This window comes from Numida meleagris, chromosome 5 (assembly GCF_002078875.1).
Source record: "Numida meleagris isolate 19003 breed g44 Domestic line chromosome 5, NumMel1.0, whole genome shotgun sequence".
NCBI lineage: Eukaryota > Metazoa > Chordata > Aves > Galliformes > Numididae > Numida > Numida meleagris.
Genome location: NC_034413.1, coordinates 26,865,572 through 26,885,700, shown reverse-complemented (window position 1 = coordinate 26,885,700; position 20,129 = coordinate 26,865,572). Strand labels below are relative to the sequence as shown.

General features: G+C 39.0%; 2 long non-coding RNA genes across 6 annotated transcripts in view; one reads left to right on the top strand and one right to left on the bottom strand.

The window, feature by feature from the left end:
• The window catches only part of LOC110400066, a 64,529-nt gene continuing 48,395 nt past the window's right edge, over nucleotides 3,996-20,129 (bottom strand). For 2 of the 3 annotated variants that reach the window (XR_002439596.1, XR_002439595.1), the window contains exons 3-5: nucleotides 16,337-16,392; nucleotides 7,577-7,715; nucleotides 3,996-5,850 (exon numbers count right to left, since the gene is read on the bottom strand). This is a non-coding gene — a long non-coding RNA (uncharacterized LOC110400066). The remainder of the gene's footprint in view (nucleotides 5,851-7,576; nucleotides 7,716-16,336; nucleotides 16,393-20,129) is intronic. The other variant, XR_002439597.1, reaches the window with a different exon arrangement.
• On the top strand, nucleotides 11,045-18,939 carry LOC110400065. 3 transcript variants are annotated; one of them, XR_002439592.1, is made up of 6 exons: nucleotides 12,986-13,211; nucleotides 13,465-13,527; nucleotides 15,143-15,293; nucleotides 16,000-16,198; nucleotides 17,313-17,462; nucleotides 18,008-18,939. It is a non-coding gene; the product is annotated as an uncharacterized LOC110400065 (long non-coding RNA). The 3 variants fall into 3 exon arrangements; XR_002439594.1 differs by lacking the exons at nucleotides 12,986-13,211; nucleotides 13,465-13,527 and adding an exon at nucleotides 11,045-12,971; XR_002439593.1 differs by lacking the exon at nucleotides 13,465-13,527.

Here is a 20,129-nt window from a genome sequence, read left to right as displayed (position 1 = left end):
CATTGTTTCTAGTTCAGAAACCTCACCTTTTCTTAATTTTTGTCCAATGCAAATTAATGGCCTACAGTAAGGAGAAGCAAGATTACTTGCAGGAACGTTAAAATAATAAATGGATTCTTGGCCTCTACCTGGCACCTATTGCCATGTTACCGACTTTTAGGTTTAACATCTAAACAACTAAAATGCTGACTGTGCTTTTTAAGGAACTATACAATTGGTGCTAGAGTGAAGATAAAATGAACTGGGACTCGTGATGAAAAATACAAGTTGATTTAAAATAGTACAGAAGTGGCTGCTGTATTTCAAAGGTAGTTTATGAGTGTATTTCTATCTTCAACGCCCGACTCAGTTATTGAAAAGCTATTGAAAACAGGTTAAATATTTTAAAATACATAATTTGAATATAAAAGGTAAGAAGATTTTTTGTCCTGAGTATTCTTGTATCAGAGCTAGTAATTAGCTTGTTTAATCGTCAAGAGTAAAATAGTACACACAATTCAAACTGGTTTAGCTATCCATTGCATGAGTTTACAGTCTTATTTGGTGACTAACTGATCTGTTAGACAAAGAAGAAAAAATAGTACTACAACAGCTCAAAATACTTTTGGTCTCTGTGGAGTTACTTACAACATTAAAAAAATTTATCCTGAGACCAGAAAAACTGAACAACATGGCCAGAGTGAGGAAGTGAAACCAAGAAACTATTTGGATGTAAAGTTATGTAAGAAGTTTTAAATAAATAAGTTCCTAACTTAAAGCCTGAGCTACTTAGATCATTTAAACAGTAATTTAGATAATTTTTCAGTATAGTGATACGAACTGAGTGTGATTAGTTTGGAAGTTCCCAGATACCCTAGAGTCCCTGGGCTATCTTTGTGTTTTCAACAGTATTTCTGATCTTCGTAAAATCTCCATATAATCTGCAATCTAAAATTTTGCAGATTCCTGGTCATGGTGGAATTCCTCATGATTGACAGGGGATGCTGACCTAATTTATCTGCTGACTGTCTTAGATCTCAGCAAAGCCAATAATTCTCAGAAAACCTTTTGTTTAAAAGAAGATGGGAAGCAAACATTGCCAAGTTCAAAAGCAGCTGAAACGACGGCCAATTTTACTACACCTACTTTATTTTAGATTTGATTTTACCCAGTGTAAAAATTTTCAAATTTTACACTGGGTAACTTAATACATTTGGCAATTAACATGCTAAACTTCTCCATTTCCATTTTATCTAGCTTACCTCAAATATGCAAGCAACAAGACAGAGTGAAAAAACAAATCCCATCCGCTTTCAGCAGCAGGTAAATTTAGTTCTCGTAAAGGGTTGAATTCAACAGGCATCTTATTCCTTTTGTTGCCATCTCCCTTCACAAATATATATATATATATATATACATCAAACAAAAACAAACCAAAAAGTACAACAACCTTCACAAGAAACAAACTAGGCAAAACACTTCAGTTTGGCATTTGCCTCCATGAGGAAAGCAGTGGAAGGTAAGCAGCCATCTTATAACTTCAGCTTTTCTGTCTTAAAAACTTCTGGAAAGCCAGAGTGAGCTTTTCTAATTCATTTCATAATTCCCCCCTTCAAAATAAACTAGCACCTTTGCTATTTATGGTAAAGTCAGAAAGCACTGAAAGATGTAGCTGAAATGCTTCAAAGCTGGAGAAAAGGGAGAGAAAAGTGAAACAGGATGAAGAATATTTAGGAAGGACAGAACAGTTATTGGGATAATACACCCTGTAGCTCTCCCAGTTCTCTTTGTGGAGATACAAACCAGATTTTTGCATATAAGCTGTAGTCTAGTACAGAGCCTTTCACAGAATTCAATCTTTCAGCATCCATTAAAACATTTTAAGCTGTTTCAGTGTGGTTTTTCATCCAAAAGAAAATAGAGGCAACACCATAAATACATCCTCGCTACACTCCTCTTCCCACCAAAGGAGACTGAATTCAATAACCCACTGTCCCACTTCCCGACTAGGCACTACCCAACAAGTACTCGTGAACTCATAGGCAGGCTCTCCCCATTTTACCAGTGTTCAGACATTTCCCTCCAGAACTATAAAAGCCAGTGGCATCTCAGTCCACTCAGCATCTTATCCTTCTCCACCTCCTTTTCTCCCTTTCCTGTCTCACCTAGCCACTATTTGCCTTCCACATTCTCTCCAGCTTTCTATGGCACTTCCTTCTGTGCCTTTTCTCCAGGTAGGAGGGGACTGGAGAGAAGAGGATGTCCTGCTGCTCTCACTGCACTCACAGCTGCTGCAGCGCTTTCATGTCTCAATTAGCACCACTCAAACATTTCAGTGTGCTTTGCTTTTTCTTTGTGAAATGTCAGTCTCCTCCTGTTCCTGTTCTTCAAGCATCACCCAGCACACCAGGGTGAGAGCACTCAGAGCTTTGCCGTTTCACTTCACTGGGGCTAGAATTTCCCCCTTCATATTTGCTATGCAAATAGGCGAAGAGACACATTAAGTAACTAATTACCATGCTTTAGTCAACCTCCCTGAAACAGCTCTGAAAATAGTTATTTATACATTAGTATCACTACTAATGCATGCTGGAGGAAGTTCAGCAACACTGCTCGTGGCTGCATGAGAGTTGGTGAAAGCAGCTGTGCTGAGAGCCGCAGCACTTGGATCAGGGCAGACCATAAAGCAGGACAAGCAGGGCTGGGAGGCTTGCAGCACAGTGTGCATAGCATGCTTTCTCATAATAAAAAGCTTTTCTTAGTCAGGCATTCCCAATTGGTAGCATATTACTTTTCTGACACTGATCCCTGAGAAGAACGACCAAAAGGCTTTCAACTAGGAGATCTTGATACAGTTTTGGATCATGTTTTTCTGTATTTGTATCAGTTTGTAGCTTTCTCATCCATCCCACGAGATAGCCAAGTCAAGGCATTAAGCTTCATCACTGAAAGGTTAAAAGAAGCACCACTGAACAGAGGGAAGAAAAGCTTATGGGAGTGCAGCAAGGGGCTAGTTTTTTGGGATAACAAGAGTTCTCTGGATCCTGATGTCAATGAATCAAACCCAGGCAGCTAGCAAAAAAAAAAAAAAAAAAAAAAAAAAAAAAAAAAAGCTGTGCCACTCCACCTTCTCTCCAGTTTGCACACCCATTTGTTGCAATCACATGAGAGGGAGCATCGTCTCTACAACGTAAAAGCCTCTGGAAATACAAGTTTTACTCGATGAACCAACAGCAGTCATTCACCTACGGCTAAATTCTCAGTGTTTGTTCTGCACAACGTTTTTCCCTAGGTGATAAGCCTGCACGTCTGCTGGAAAAAAAGCATGGTGAAATAATGGTGGGAAATGCATAAAGTAGCTTTCACCTTGGCATAATTGTCAGGGGCTGTGCAGTTTATCTCAGCAAGCTTTGCCTTTTCCCATGAAGACTTTGCAGTATGCCAAGGTGTTCCAGGAAAAACAAGACAGAACACAAAACAACCTCACTTATAGGGACGATGCAGCCTAAGTTTAAAAGAGACAATGAAGACTTATGGTTTTTGCTCAGGTAGTTTCCTTTTTATGAACTAAAAAGAGGATGACTCTCTCAAATGCCTTAAATCTGTTGCAGCCTTGTAGGAGGACCACCTTCAATTCCTCCTTGAAATTCCCTTGGAATTCTTCTTTTAAGAACTCAGTTCTCATTATTGTTGAATTTTTGTGTTTTCATGATGGCAGCCCTTAATGAAAGCTATCAAAATGTACTAGAATGTCATTTGTTGAGGAGAGAAAAGCACGGGAATGCAACAAGCAGTTGGTGTTTTACATCTCCTTTCTTGTACAAGTGAATGTCCACTTCCAGTCCTTCTCCAGCAATAGTGTAGCAGCCATTTCTGTTGCTTATTTTGCTTCTTTCACCTGCATATACCTGACCTACACTTATGCATTACACCCCTTTGTACTCCCTGTTTTTTTAGGTTTCTGTGTGGTTCTTTATACACAGATGCTGTATTCACTCAATTCCTTTCTACATTAATAAGATTTTTGTTTTCACTTTTATTTCCCGAGTACTTTCTTCTACTCTTTAGAATGAACAGAACTCAACCAGTAGCTAAGCACTTCTGTAGCAAACTGTAACAATATCAGCTCAAACAAGGAAGCCGCTGCACTGAGACTAGTGGGCATGGCCTTCAAGAGCTCTGAAATGAAACAAACTACAGCTGAAAAAAACAAATTCACAAACAACTGTAAACTTGCAGGACTAAGGAGGACCAAATGAATGCATCCCTGAATCTCGCGGCAGAACTAATGTATCATCTAGCAGATTAAGCTGATAAAATGAAAATTTAAAAATAATTGCATTAAGAGTTCCTTCTGAAGAGATAGAAGGCAACAAAATATCACATAGAGGCTACTGCTGTTTCCTGCTGAAGCACAGCTCTGAAGAACTGCTTTCTACTTTATTCCAGTTACAGTGCAGAGTCATAAAGAGAGCTGTAATACCTGCTGCCTGTTGAACAAGAACCTCATACACCCAGTAGCACACAGGGTGCCAGTTCTGCAGTCCTTTCTTCATCTGAGGAGGTTCACAACATACCACGTTACTGTGTTTGGAGAAATGGTCAGTGAGTACCCCACCATGTGCAGCAGGACTGCCCAGAAATGAGTGGCTGAAGAGTGCTTCCAAATTGTAATTATTTTTGTTATAGCAAAAGGCTAAAAACAATGTGTTTTTCCATTGGTTCTTTAGACATAGCAAATGACTCATTACTGGATCTTGCAGCATTCCAGGACAGCAAAACAGACTATGTACATTTACTGTCCAAGAGCACATTATTACCCTAAAAATACTGGCCCATAACAGCCTCCATATGGTATAGTTTTCTACTGGATGTGTGATCTTGAACTTGAGATCAATGTCTACTGTGTATCACAGTCTTTTATTGGTGAACATTTGAAAGACTGGAGAAATATATTTATGCAAGAGCTTAGGTTTAAGATAAAACAGCTTCAAGTAACTCATAATGTCTCCCTGGTGATTTTCACAAAGAATCCTTTTACCATATCAGTTTAAGAACTGGGGAAAAACAAAACCTAAACCCCCTTTCATCTTCAAATGTGTGATATCAAATTGTTGGAACATATTTAGAACCATGGGCGTCTTCTTGGTGCTTTTTTGTCCTTTATATATTGCAAATACCTGAATACCTACAAGCACATTTTAGTCAAAATAACTTTGCTGTCACCTACCTAGCACAGGCACAGCAGAAAAGGACTACAGCTCATTAAAATAAGAATGATATTCCATGGTCTTCTTCAGTGCAATCCTAAGCAATCTTGATCAGCACTGTGCTCCAAATCACCTAATACAGGTTACAGGATGCAATAATCCAAATCTTTGGAAAAATATTCCAGTAATAAAATACTAGTGCATAAAACTAGAGACAGGTGGTCACACAGCTTACCTCTGAGATTTTCTTCTATTTGTATTCTTTGGAAATAATTTAGCTTTAAGACTGAAGAAAAATGGACATCAGTATGAGCAAACAGCTTATTTCCAGAGGCAGGTATCTACAGACACCAAAAGTGGAGCTTCCACTACATTTCCTCCCCAAATGCTTTATCTAAGGCTTGCAGAGAGATGCTCAGTGGATGACAGACAGTGCAGGTCCTTCCTGTCCCACTCAGTTCCTAGGCCTTGTAATTTTCAATGCAACTGCCAAAGAAACTGGAGATCCGAGTCTTTTGACTTGATTTTCCATTGTCTTCCCCCCCCTGCTGATGGAATATTGAGCAAAGGCTGAGTAATCATACAGGCACTGCTTACTGTCATCCCATTTGCACTGAATAATCACTTTGGTCATTATCAGTTTGGACCAGATCCAGGCACGCTGCACAGAAAGGAAAGAAAAAAAAATATCAGTTACTTCCAAAGCCATTGAAGTATCCTTCAACAGTTAGCAGTAGCTGAGAGGGGGTACAGTCCCGTACCTGAAAGGGCATTGATCGTAGTTCTCCATTTGTATGGCATGTAAGACAATATGTACAAATAGCAAATGTCTATGAAATAAAAATTGAATTGAGTAGATGTTTTAAACCAGTAATAGCTCTCTGCTGGACTCCAGTGACATCTACTGGTAAATGAAGAGGTTACCAAGCATTCCTTGAAAACACTAAAGCATTACTTCATGCAGCCCACTCACAATATATTCATTCTGGTAGCTCAGGCTGAAAATCATGTTACAATTCAGTGTCGTTGTTAAAGAAAATTGTACTTGCTTTCCAAAACATGAGTTGGACTCCACCTGATTGTTAACTTCTTGGAACTGTGTTACTAAGGATATTATCAAATGTTTTATTACTGACAGCAGGACATGAAAGTAGTCCACTGGATTTTAGGCTTACAGTACACTGTGACGTGCATTCAACTATTTCTTTACTCGTTTCATTAACATAACTATAGTCAGAAAGTAATAACTACCTCTTCACTTGCTCTCAGTTGTGTGTTTTTGCATGGATTCCAATAGTTAAAATTTCATCAACAATAGCACAACCAAATGAGACTGTTTTTGCTTCTAACAGTTCCTTGCTATTTGTAGTGCTGAACTGGTTTGTCACAGCTGTATTAGTCTTACAGGCATTACAGATATTTCTAAGCATCAATTCTGCTACCACTTGTAGAATAATGAACACCAATTCCTTCACTCAAAGACAGTTGGGAGTCACTTTTCTGGTTTCTGGTAAGTCGTTTGTGCTTTTTTACTTTTATTAGGTGATACAAAACTCACTTTTCTTACTCTATTAGTGAGATTTTATGACAATGAATTTTAGAAAGCTCACGGATTACTTCAAGATAGATTTGCCTGCCTTTCCCATTACCAGGATCATGATTAGAAAAGGTATTTCCAGTGGTCTCTTAGCAAAAATTGGAATGAATAGCTCTCTTCACGGTGGAAATAGAGTTGACACATTTCTACATATCTTTCTAATCTGGCAATGCAGCTAAAGTAACCAATTTCCTTTTCAGATACTTGAGATATTTTGTTTAGGAAAAGAAAATCCTGCCATGCAATCTTTCATGTTAGCTCTACAACTACAACTCCAAACTATGATGCAAGGCTTTGTATATTTGTTACTGGGCTGCTTCAGAAAATGGATGCATCATGCATGAGGTGCATTTGGAGACACAGCAGCTACTGACTGGAACATGCAGGCTCAATGCAATAAGTGGAAGCAGTACTTCTAGTCACTCCAGCTACCATTTAGGCCCCACCGTACAAACTAGTTCAGTGTACTGGCATAAGTATGCTTAAGAAAATTTGATTGAGGGTTTTGTTCTGAAGTTGAAAGGTAAATACCAGATGTGAGGTTTTCAAACTACTGCCTTGCCCACTAACTGGCAATAAACACCACTTCGATAGAGGTCTGTTTTGTCCACATTTCATTGTGAAACTTTGTCCTTACAGCCTCTGGCAGGTAGAGTTACCTCAGTTTCCGCTCTTCCAACACTAAGGCACTTCTAGTTATCACCAAACAAAACCAGATGCCCCAAATAAATTTTTCAATTCATATTACAAATCTTTCAAGGAACTGAAGCTTTCAGTCCAAACCACTCACTTGGTAAAACCTCCTGGTCTCCAGCACAAACTCTCCCACGACAACAAAAACGCTCCGTGGAAGTGTGAGGAAGCACAGCAACGAGCACCCCCACCCAGCAGGGCACAGCACAGCTCCTGAAGATGCCAGCACAGGAATCCTTGATAAAGAGCACACAGATCTTTGAGAACCACCATTTAATTTGAAAATTACTCCTAACTTACAGAATATAGGTGAGGCAAGTTTGCACAGCAAGAATATTTTTCTATGTTACTGGAGAGAGCAGAGGCAGGTATAAGGCAGCTAAGTTCTGGCATAGAATACCTGCCCGTTGAGTACTGATCCCAATACTCATGGAGAAGCACTTCTAAGCTAAATTATTTATAACAAGAATGACTTCTAAAGAAGAGACATTTTTATGTACTAAGATATAAATCAGTTAAGTGATAATTTAATATGGATTTTACAAACATGTCAACAGTGGCTTTGTAAGCCTGTGTACAGAATTAGAAGGAAAAGATACTGGAGAATAGCAATATGTTGCAGCTTGAAGATCGAGTGAATCAACGATTAATTCTTTGTTCTTAAACTTGCATACAAAGATGCATCAGACATCAGAGCAGGACTTTGTGTGAGGTGGTGGAAATCAGACACCCAGGTGTTATTCCTATCACTCTGCATGCAGGCCCAGGATTAACTTTGCTGAAGTGCACAGTGACAGATAAACTCACAGGGAGCTGTCGTGCTGACAAATTCATACAGAAAGAGAGGAATATAGTTTTTATGCAGTAGCACCTTCTAAAGAGACTTTGTACCCACACCTAGATTAAACATGGATTCACATGTTATAATTACTATACCAGGACTTAAGCTTCTTGTAAATTAGATGTTAATCTCTCTACACATGGAACAAAAATATTTGAGTTGAGGATAATCCATTCACTCCCTTATGAAGGATAAGCAGGAAGCTTTTCTTGGCAAGTGAGGAAAGCCTAAGTTACCTATACTGAGTTTAAATGGAAACTTAGAAAGTTTACTTTAACAACAACAACAAAAAAACAACAAACAAAAACAAATCCAACCAAACAGCTACCGTTTATGTGAACAGATGCTGCGCTGTCTTCTCGAAGCTGCAGGCTCAGAAACAGATTTGTCATGCAGCTGCATAACAAAGTCAACAAGCCTGCTCTGTTCCAGGGCTGCTATTCAGCCCCTTTTGGGCAGCAATGAAAGAAGATCACATCAATTTCATGCTGGTTTTACTGTTTGACAAAGATACAAGCAGCATCATATACAGACACAAATCATGCCTAGATTGCAGAGGAGGAAGATAAAGCTTGCTGGGAAAATGAGGTGTGGAAGACCAAGTCAGTACTTTTACATCATTTAGTTTCACATATCTTTTACTTTTGGGTACTTTTGATGTAATGACATTGCTTCTGTAACAGCTTCAACGCTGGCTGAGTTACATACATCGAGCTCCACGTGCAATTAATTACAGCAGAAATAGGGCTTCTATATCCCTACACGAGCACAGATTTTACAGACATTAACCTCTGTACGCCCCACCAGCACTTCACCTATGGCCCACACAGGTCTCAGCACTGTGTTCTGCACCTGACATCACTCTCCATTAAACAACTGAACTGCAATTCAATGTACCTGTTTTGCACTAGGGTCTACCTGCGGATTCAGTTGTCATAAGAGAACTGACTTGGTTGGGGCCACACCTGTGCTGCAGGTAGAACGTCTGCAGTCTGAGTCACCATATTTAAGCTAACTCCTTATCAGGCAGAGGAACGATGGAGCCAGACTTGTCATGGTGTCCCTGCTGCTGAGACTCAGCATGGGCAGATGAGAGCAAGCTGGTGCAAATCCAGTGAATGCTTTTGTATCCCTCCTGCAGAAAGTGTTTGAGCAGATGAAAGTCAAGCACAGATCTCCTTCCTTGCGTTTCACTGTCCATATTATAATCAAAATTTACATTTCTGCTATTTGATAAGGTATGAGTCAGGCGACCCCAGCACATTTCTTCCACAGGAAGGATTTAACTATCAGATGACTGACAAGGTAAACAGCCAGTATACCAGGAAACAATTCTATTCAACAAGATGTTAAAATGTGCAGCTTTGTACTTCTGGTCACAGTTACCTGCTTGTTTGAATACTTGGTTGTGTTTATGCTGACAGCCAATAAGGAAATACTATTTTACAAAAGCGTGTTGCACTTCAAATCTGCTCAAATCTGAGGCAGTTCATTTAGTTCAATTTTGAGTTCTGTCCCTGCACATCCAAATTAAGATTATTTTAAGGCCACAAAGGTTTGCTGACATATTCCCGTAACACTGCACCACACCAGAATGCAGATCCAAGTAACCCAACATCTCCTGCCTGGGAAATACCTCAAGAACAGGGCAAGCATGCAGTTTACGGCTGCTGTGCAAGTGCACCAACAGGCTCAGCCACCCCACTGCAGCTGCCTCAAGGCCAGCTCAGATGTGGTGCAGCCATAACATTTGGTCAGGCTACATGCAAGAGCTGTGAGAAGCCTCATTGGGGTTTCCTCTGCTTTATTTCATGCTACTTTTAAGTTCAGGCCCTTGTGTTTAAGCCTGGTTGAACAAGCTGAAAGTGAAACCTCTAATCCTGAGCCGTGCTGTAGGTAAGCCTGTGCCTGACTGTGGTGATGTGCCTTGCTGATCACTATCCACGCCTCATCGCTTACAGACTACTACAGCTACTATCACCCTTCTTTCTCTGCTCTTACTACACAGATCTGGTGGGATTGTGACTCTTGCTGGTTAGCTGGTGAGGCCAGCTTCCCACCCACCTTCCTCAGCTCCTGGCAGCCTCTCCTTGCTGAACAGCCCATTCCTGAGGTTCCCTGATAGCAGTCTCTCCTCTGAGAGATACAGGAAGATAGATTCTAACCTAATATAGAACCACACACCAACCTGGTGATAACTAAAGTGAACTGGAAGAGTTCCTGATGAATAGAAGTCCTCCCTAGCCTCTTAAGCCCTTCTCCAAGCTCCACTAATATCGCTCACAATGCAAGTTCCCACATATTCTATGTACAAAAAAGATTAGGGCAACTGGCCCATAAAAGCCAGACTTCAAAACAAAAACAAACAAACAAACAAAAATTTATTTTGGGTTTTTTGTATAAAGAAAGCAGCAAACTGCTTAGCATCTATCTGTTAGAAAGCCTGCTACACACCTCTAGCATCTCATAGTATAAGACAGATTCAATAATCAGCAGGAATAAGAATTAGCAATGAAGGCGATGATATTCATGTAGTGCAATTTACCACAAGGCATCTGTCTGTACATGAAATAGTATTTTCCTTAATTATCTGTAATAGGAAATCCCAAGATTCTCAGCTGGCCCTGTCAGTTAATATTAACTACAGACTTTGAAAATGGTATAAAAATAGAGAAGACCAAATCCTGCAGAGGCAGCAGCAGCACATTATGAGGAATGCAAATTTAGCTTGACTGGGAACGGCTGTATTGGCACCATTGATCCCACTCCGCTATGGAGTTTGCCAACACAAGGCATCAAACAACACAATTCAATGCAACGTGATGTTCAGTTAACTCATAGCACATGCACAAAATGAAATATCCACAAATACAGGTTCTACTATGGATGCAGCATCCTCTCTGGTAATAGCCATGAGGCAGAATTAATTTGTTTTCTTTCCAGGAGTATGCCCTCTCCTGCACAAGCAAGACCACAGACAGGTCTTCTAAAGAAGGCTGGGACTCAGGCAGCCTGTGTTTCTGCTAGGGACTGACTTCCTGATTACCCTTGCACAAATCTTATCCACCTCATATCCCATTTCTGAGCTTCAAAATGAAGATGCTACTTTTGCCTTCCTGCCATCTTCTCTCCTTTGTCTGTATGGTTTTGAGTGCTGAAAAATCCCCTTTTTTTTTGGTACAGTTAGAATGCAAAGCTGATGACTTCTTCAGTGTTTCACAGCTGTCATTCCATGATGAAAAATGTTGTGCTGGAGAGAAAGGCACGTTACAGCCTTCATTTCTTCAGTAGCCTGCTTTATAAGAACAGAATCTGGCCTGGCAGTCCTCCTTCATAAAGCATAGTAGGACCTGACTGACACTACAGGAGTTATCACATTTGAATTACAGCATGGCCCAGTGTAACTCTTAACAAAACTCTACCTTCTCACATTTTTAAAATAAGACAAAGTCAAAATCCTTACATACAGTAATTGATGGATTGGCCTGTTGCTATTTTATCACTAGAATTTGACAGCAGGGGCTGCCTCAAGCGCTAACGTCTTCTCTAAAACAAAAAGCCATCTTGTGACAAAAATGGGGCAAAGCTACCAGAAATTTGATAGCTCTCTCTTGTTTTGTTTAGATAAGCCAATATCACCCCTCATGCTCAGCTTCCATCAGCTTTCTGTACTTCTCCTGCATTTGGTTTTCACTTCTTTAAGTTGACTTACTGCACAGCTGGATGCTCACTCTTAATGGCACCCAGGACAGGCAGGGAATAGCCACCTCAGAATGATGAGGGAAGAGCCACATTTCTAGGATGCAACGTGGAAACACATTACATTACTGATGAATGCTAATAATAGCTTGAATGGCAATTAAAAAGACAGTAAGCTGTAAGGCTTTGTTAACAGCAGTGTTAAGATCTTAGGTTAAGGTGAAATATAATAATTGTAGATGCCTGAAAGCCACACAGGTTATTCTATAGCTGCTGAGCTTCATTTTGCCAAGATGAAGTAAGGATCAGATGCTCCCCTGCAGGCAAGAAGGCTAGAAGTACTTTTAGCCCCATTATTACCTGAGCAAGACAGGCTTAATAACAGCAACCTGATTTAATCAAGTATCCAGATTATCCAGCAACTTGCAGTGATAATGCAGGTCCAAGGTCAAGCCAGGAAATCAATCTACAGGTCAGGTCTAATCCACTGGGAGCAACCACAGTCAGATGCAACTCAGTAAGTACCCAGCAGACACAAGATGACAGAATAAGCCCAAAATCAAGATAAAACGTCACCCTGTAGATCAGGCAGGAGGACTGTGACTGATTTAGAGATCAGCACTTATGCAACAAAGTCCAAACATCATGAAGACCTAAACATGAGTTTAAGGTGAGCTCCTGGGCCGAGGGCCAGAGGGTGTTGGTCCCAGGTGAGGTTGGTTAGTCACATTTCATTCATTTACAGTAAACAAAGAAACCCAGCACCACCATTCTTCAGAGAATCCACGGTTTCTCATGCACTGTATTTGTGAAAAACAAAGATATTTTGGAAGAATTGTATTGCCTTAAATGGATATTGCAGGACTACCTAGGCTCCGTTGTTCTTACAATTTAATTCTCAAGCAGTTATTGGCACAGCTGGCTCTGCACAGGACTACTGACTGCTCAGCAGGTGATCACATTCCTCTCAGCCTTGTGACAGCTCTGAACTGTGCTCATGTGCAACCATTCAGCTGCTGTTTGGAAAATGACAGAAGCACTGTGTGTTGCTTGAATTGGTGTGGCCAGTTCTGTTGCTTCTAGCTGCTGTTTAAAAAATATCCAGCAGCACCTTGCAGAACAGGCTATGTCTATATCCTCCTCACATCAGGGATTTTAATAAGGTCTCCACTGGGGAATCCAGGAGCGCAAGGTGTTGGAAATTCTTGGCTGTTATCCTTATCTGTTTTGTTATATATAATTTTTTAATACCTTTGCTTAAAATTAAATTTCCTAGAGATCTCAGCAATTAATCATAATCTAGTAGATAATATAATTAATCATAATAATGAAAGATGTGTTATTAAGGAACTTACTTTTCATGCATTGAGAGTTGCTCTAATCAAGTGATAGAAAGCAAATTAAGAGGTAAACTATTGATGTTACAACAAGTATTACTTCTAAAGGAGAACTAAGGGAGAGAAGTATGAGAAACATGGACCTGTATGGATGCAATGAAGAGTCATCAGGTGAAAAATACTTTTCTATAGATTCAGAAAGTTTTTGTATATTTTTCATCACAGATGATAAAGAACGGAAAGAGATAAGTGCAAAGGATGATACATACAGCAAAAGAAAAAGAAATGGGCAAGAAGTCTTTCAGAGGACTTGGACTCTTTTTGCTGTACTGTATCAGAAATCCCCTCTTGGTTAATGCTCTCATTTCACTAAATAAAAGTACTTCCTATAAAAATATAAAGCATATATTGGATATCTTGCTGCAGAAAAATGAAGACAAAGCACTATAGTTTTGTCATGTGATATAGTAGGCACTGTCCCTTGTTAATGCTTTCAATTTTAAAACATAAAATGAAAACATATTTGAATAAATTAGAATTTGCCTGCATATTTCATGCAAAACAAGCTACTCCCCATCTATAAAAAATACTTCAGATTTGAAAACAATTAATTGCTTGTGAAACAGATTTGAAATTTTAACAGCTGCCTCTGGCTGAGCCCTGTGTCTTATCTCAGAGACTAGTTAATCTTGTTGTGAGTGCAGTTGCTTGAACAGTGTAATCAAATGAAGGAACAATGCATATAAATCCAGTTTTGTTGTTTAGTTCAACAGACAGTATTAAACTGAAAGAAGAATCTGTAGTCATTTTTGCTAAGTATTGCTGCAACTCCTTTAGCTTAATGCTATTTTTTAGAAGAAAATACTTCCATTCTCCTTATCTGGCTTCTAAAACCAGAACAATGCCATTTTAAAACTAATTCACAAATAACCAGGTCAAAATATATTTAACAAATGGCTTATATATATTTACCCTTTTCTAGCACTGGTCACGAACTTTTAAAAACTGTTTTGCTTTTTTTTTTTTCAGAGTAAACGTAATCTGTTCCAAATGACTCTCATTCAGCTGGTGCATTATATGCAGCAACATGCAGCAATATACCTTTGCTTTGTGGGGGAGAAGATACGTTTCTTTGTTTGCATTTTGTCAGATCCCCTGCAATGTATGCTGATGAAAAGTCCTTAAATTTGTGGAAAACATTGCAATGAAAACTTCTCAAAGGTCTTGTTACAAATTTACTGTGCTAGTTAGCTCTCTGGGCAGGCAAAGAGTTCTTGAACAAAAAATCAGGGGGACTAAGATAATTTCTGAATTTTTCCATGCAAGCATTGTTAGATTTCCAGCAGATATGCTCCACCACTTCTGTTAAGGAAAATAGGTTGCTTTTGTCCTTTTCAAATTTCCAACAAAGCTAAATAATTATTCTTCTTCAGATGAAAAAAATATCAGAATGAACAAAGGATTAAGTGAAAGTGAGAGGAATGAACGAAAGAGCTGGCATTTGAGAGAGAAGAAAGAAGCAATGAAGGGTGGGAGGAAAATGGAAGAAAAAATGTTCAGTGGGTTGCAGAAGAACAGAGTTAGGTGAATTGTGAGGAAAGAAACTATCACTAAGGCAACATCGAGAGTGCGAGAATAGAACAGCTTAAGTTAAATAAATACACTGTTGGTTGAGCTCTCTATCTTTCAGGGAACATTACTTAAGTATTTCTGAACAAAAGTTCTTTGAGGCCCCATCCTACTGTTTGTTTCTTCCACAGTTATACTCACAGTTTATTTTCAACAGGTCTCTAACGCTTATGATGACATCTTCTGAACTGATACCATATATACAGTGGTTCTTAGTGTACCAACTCCTGAGAGAACTCAACCCTCCTTCCTGTGTTTATCATGATGAGATCTGATGAGTTCAGGAGCTGTTGGAGTTCTTATGACTGGTAATGTACCTGACAGTTTTTGCTTTTACCAGAGTATGCTTCAGTTCATTTAATTACAGCCAGACCTCCAGATTTTGAGTGATGTAAATTATTGACTCCTTTAGCAAGCATCTGTTAGTGAAATGGGTATATCAATACTTACTTTCCTAACAAGCAGAGGATCTTCTAAAGCTAAGAATTCTTAATCTGCTGCACACAGATACCATTAAAATCAATACAATTTAGCATATGCTTTAGAGTTATTTATTATAAACTTAATCATGTCTTTTCCAGTTTTGATAGAGACTAAGTGATACCAATTATATTATGTTACACTGGTTCTTGCAGGCTTTCTGCATTTTTTAATACATTTTTAATCTATAAACACTTCTGGAAAGTTTCTCGGTTTTCAGAAATCAGTTTTCTTAGAATTTGTTTTATTTATAGGTGTATTGAACCTCATTTATTACTTTCAGTTAGAGCACACTCTTGGTTCTTTTAAACCACTTCTCTAGAAACTAGCAGCTTCCAGGGATGAAGAATAAAGACAAGAAATGGACCAAAGAGGTAAAACAAAGGAAAACAAAGGAAAACAAATTAATAGTAGGGTCTGAAGTTACTAAATCTCCTGTAGTGTGAGGAGAAAAGTAGTATGAGCAACATCGTTAGCTTCTGAAGGTCTCAAATGTCTTCAGAACATCTTTTTTTTTTTTTTTTTTTTTTCCAGAAGTGTCTTTCTGTAGGATGATAAGTCGTAGGAACGAGAAAGATACCTGCTCCCATCTTGCTTCTGTTCTACTTTTGAGAGTAATATTTGTCTTTTGGTGAGTAAAACCAGGGAGTGACCCTTTCCATCTGCCTTGGATGCAAAGTCCACTCTTGCCTAAGTACAGCTGCCTATCCAGAGGAGTCCCTTCTTGGAACAGGTGATTGCAGTGATAAATTTGCTTTAGAAATTTGTAATCCTCTCACATACATGTTATATCAGAACCTTTAACAAGATCAACATACTCAATGTCATTAGAGATTCCTTCTAAAATATACATTTGGTTTGACTTACTCACCTTATCATAGCTCTTGAAACCTTTCTTCTACTTGAAGAATATCTGCAACAATGTTCCTGCAATGAAACAGCCTTTTATTCTATGATTCTGTGATTCTCTTGATATAACAGATAAGTTTATTTGGCTTTTTGTTTAGCTAAAAGGAAAGGAATCGAGATGGCACAGTCACTGTATTTCATTATTTCCCACATCATTAACTTTTGGTGCTACTTAGAACTTTACTAAGAAAAATTCTAAACAGTTGTTCATCATCAAAAGACCATTCAGCTAGATATTTTCTAAGATTTTTACTGATGTAATCCTGAAAAAGTTAAGTACCTGCATTCTTTTACAATATTCTTGAAATAGATGCTTGAATCTTCATGCAAAAATTTTGGAAGAAAGTTATTAAAAAGGATTTATTTTAGCATTTTTTTAATGAAAAAAATAGAATTCACGCTTTTCCTATCATTTGAAGATGTAATATCAGTTTTTGCACAGACAAGATTATCTACTCCCTGACTAGCTCTAATGTTAATGTTCATGCAGATTACTTTCAGGAAGTAAGCCTCCTACAAACCACTAATGACTTTTCAGATCCATTAGTCTGTTATGTATTATTAATTTCAAGCATTACTGATTAATGTTGTAAGTAGATTTAATTCTGTTCCTACAATAGAAAGAACTAGCACCTCTTGTTACTGTTATTAGATGAATGGTATGTTACTGCTTGATATATTTGGTTCCTTTGTTAGTTTCCTTCCCTTCCTCTGCTCTTATCTGTCCCCTGTTCCACTGTCCTGTTTGCCCCCTTAGCTACTGCTTCTAATACTCAAAAAAAAAAATGTTAGGCCCCTTCCATTCACGTATTTTGTAAGAAGAATTTGCATGTACCTTTGGAAAGTTCGAGGCTGTGCAAAAAAGGAAAACTCAAGCATGGGTAGCATTACCTTTTTCAAAGGTAATAGTGGTGTTTCATGTTTATTGCCTCTTCCAGAGCCTGATTCTGCCATTGGCCACACACTGCTCTGTCTCTGGCTGCTACTCCTGTTAACAGACTGCGCTGCCTGCTGCTGATAGTCCAGAGCAACAGCCAGCCGCTCCTCATGCCACCCCCTCCATGGACCAGACAGTCTGCAGTGCTCAGGTACGTAGCTTTATCCAGTACTGGTTTTCTCATGTTTAATTCCCAGCAGTACAGTAGAGCACATGCAAAGCTGTGACCAACCCCCATACAATCAGATCCAGCTCCACGATCTCTTGAATCCAGAATCTATAAAACATTGCTCCTTTTATCTTTTTAACTAGTAACTTACAGAATGTTATGTTCCTCTAGCTTTCATCTAGATAGCTAGTTTATTATTTTCTGCAACAAACACGTATGCTTCAGACATTAGCTCCTCTACATTCAGCTATCTTTGGTTTTCTGCATGCTATTCTACAGGTATCTTAACGTTTATGTTTTTGTTAGACCACAGACATTTTGTGTGCTTATGTAAACAAAGGCATGGGTGCATATACAATATGCTCTTTTTAATGCACTCCAGAATACCATTGGCCTTCTTGGCCACAAGGGCACGCTGCTGGCTCATGGCCAACCTGTTGTCCACCAGGACACCCAGGTCCTCCGCAGAGCTCTTTTCCAGCAGGTCAGTCCCTAACCTGTACTGGTGTGTGGTCATTCCTCCACAGGTGTAGGACTCCACATTTGGTCCAGGTGAACCTCATCAGGTTCCTCTCCTCCCAGCTCTCCAGACTTACTCTTTCACAAAGCCTCAGTATTACTCAAATTATTTTCTCCATAAAGACCACAGAGCACTTAAATGGCATGAGTTTGCTGAGGAGACGTGCTGAATACATCGACGACGAACACTCTCCTCTACAAAGAGCAATGAAAAGAAGCAGATTTTAGAAGCTGTGGATCTTGCAGGCATGTTTAAAATGAACAAAAAGAGGGAAGAAATATCTGGTGTCCTTTGAAACTTCGTAAACTGTTTTAAGACTAGCTCAGTTGGTATTTTGGACATGACAAACGGAGGGACAAACGCATCTGACAGACCTCTGAGAAGACACAGCCCAGGCCTTGGAGCCGGCTGGGAGACAGCAATACCCAGGAGAAGACAAATGGAAAGGGGAGGGTGTGGAAATGGCTGGAAGCAGCACTTGGCCCCTCCAGACATGCGTGCGGACACACAAATGCGAAGTGCTGCTGGGGCAATTGTATAATTAGGAATTAAACTGTCACTTGCCCGAGACACTTTGGATCTCATCCAACAGAATATTGAAATACTAATCAGACTTTCCTTCAGGAATATTTTTTCCTTTCCTACACCAAGAAATCAGGGATAATCAATGTAAAGGTTTTTGAACTCCATTCCCCAGACCTGTGAGCACAGGCCTTTGATTTCAAGAGAGAAGTACAGGTGCTAATAGTTGATATTAATATGAATGCATAAGTAATATTAACTTGGAAAATATCTATTTACTCCTAGATAAACACATATAGGAAAATGTGTAAAGCTCTAAGATTTAGGATTTCCAGCTGCCAACTTACTTGCAAACCAAAGAGAACAGTTCAATAAATAAATAAAGACTTATTTCCTTCTATCACTCTCCTACAAATGCAAAGAAACTGTCACACGAAATATCATTTGTGATTTTCTCGCAGTCACATTGTATTCCTCATTGCTTAAGCCAGAGGGAGTCTTTAGCATGGCCAAAATAAGAGAATATTTTCCCATTCAAATCTGATTTGTTCCCTTATGTCAATAGGGAGAGTCACCACCAGTGAAAGTCAGAGCCTCAGGAAAATTCCAATTTTAAGTGCTGGAGTGTGATGCTCTCTTGAAGACTACACGGTGAACTGTCCTTTTCCACAGCAGGAAATCTTTACCTCAGTGCCTCTGACCTCTGTAAAACTCAAGTACGAAATTATCTTCCCTGTCTCCTGTTAAATGTACACTGGTTTTGACCATGCATAGGAGATGCAAAGATGCAGTTGAAAGACAGGAGTACCTCTGGCAATTTACAGGCTTTGATGACAAATGATGAGTTTGCTGCACATTTGTTAACTAATGACACACCATGCCGGAGCTGCATTGCCAGTTATGACACAGGTCACTTTGTCCCTCCCTAATATCTAGCCTGGGTTAACCCCTGCGAGTTAATCAGCCTCATTCCTTAGCTCCAGGAGTTTAGCAGCTCTTGTTTTTAGACTGTACTTATCATATTCTGATAAATAAACATTTTGAAATAAGTAATAGCAAAAACATGAAAACAGAAAAGTGAAAGCACTGAACGTTTACAAATGACATAATGCAATGCCCATGTATTTACATTTATACTGTTATTTACTTGATGTGCTTGGAAATTATTTTAGTATTTGGCACACTATATTTTCCTTCAATGTAGAGGTTCTTTATGCTAAAAGAATATCAAGTATTTAATTTACAGAATATTTCAAATTTGCTGACCATAACAGAAAATTAAAATAGAATGGGGAAGGATGGAGGGAGAATCTTTAAATCTGAACACAACAGCTTCAAAGATTGAGAAAGCACTATCCTGTGTGATATATATTACTTTTCCTGATGCTTTTCTTTTAATACAAAGAAAGTTTAACGTACCACATGTAAATTATCTAGGCTTGGTGACTAACTGCCTGAGTTACAGTTGAAAAACCTCTGTATTATTCCAAAGTGAAATTTAGGGTGCCACCATTTTGTCTGTTACCTGGAGACCATTTCATTTTCAAATCAGTAAATTTCTTTTGAAGTTCAGTAAATAGAAGAACAAAAATTGGCATTATTGCTGA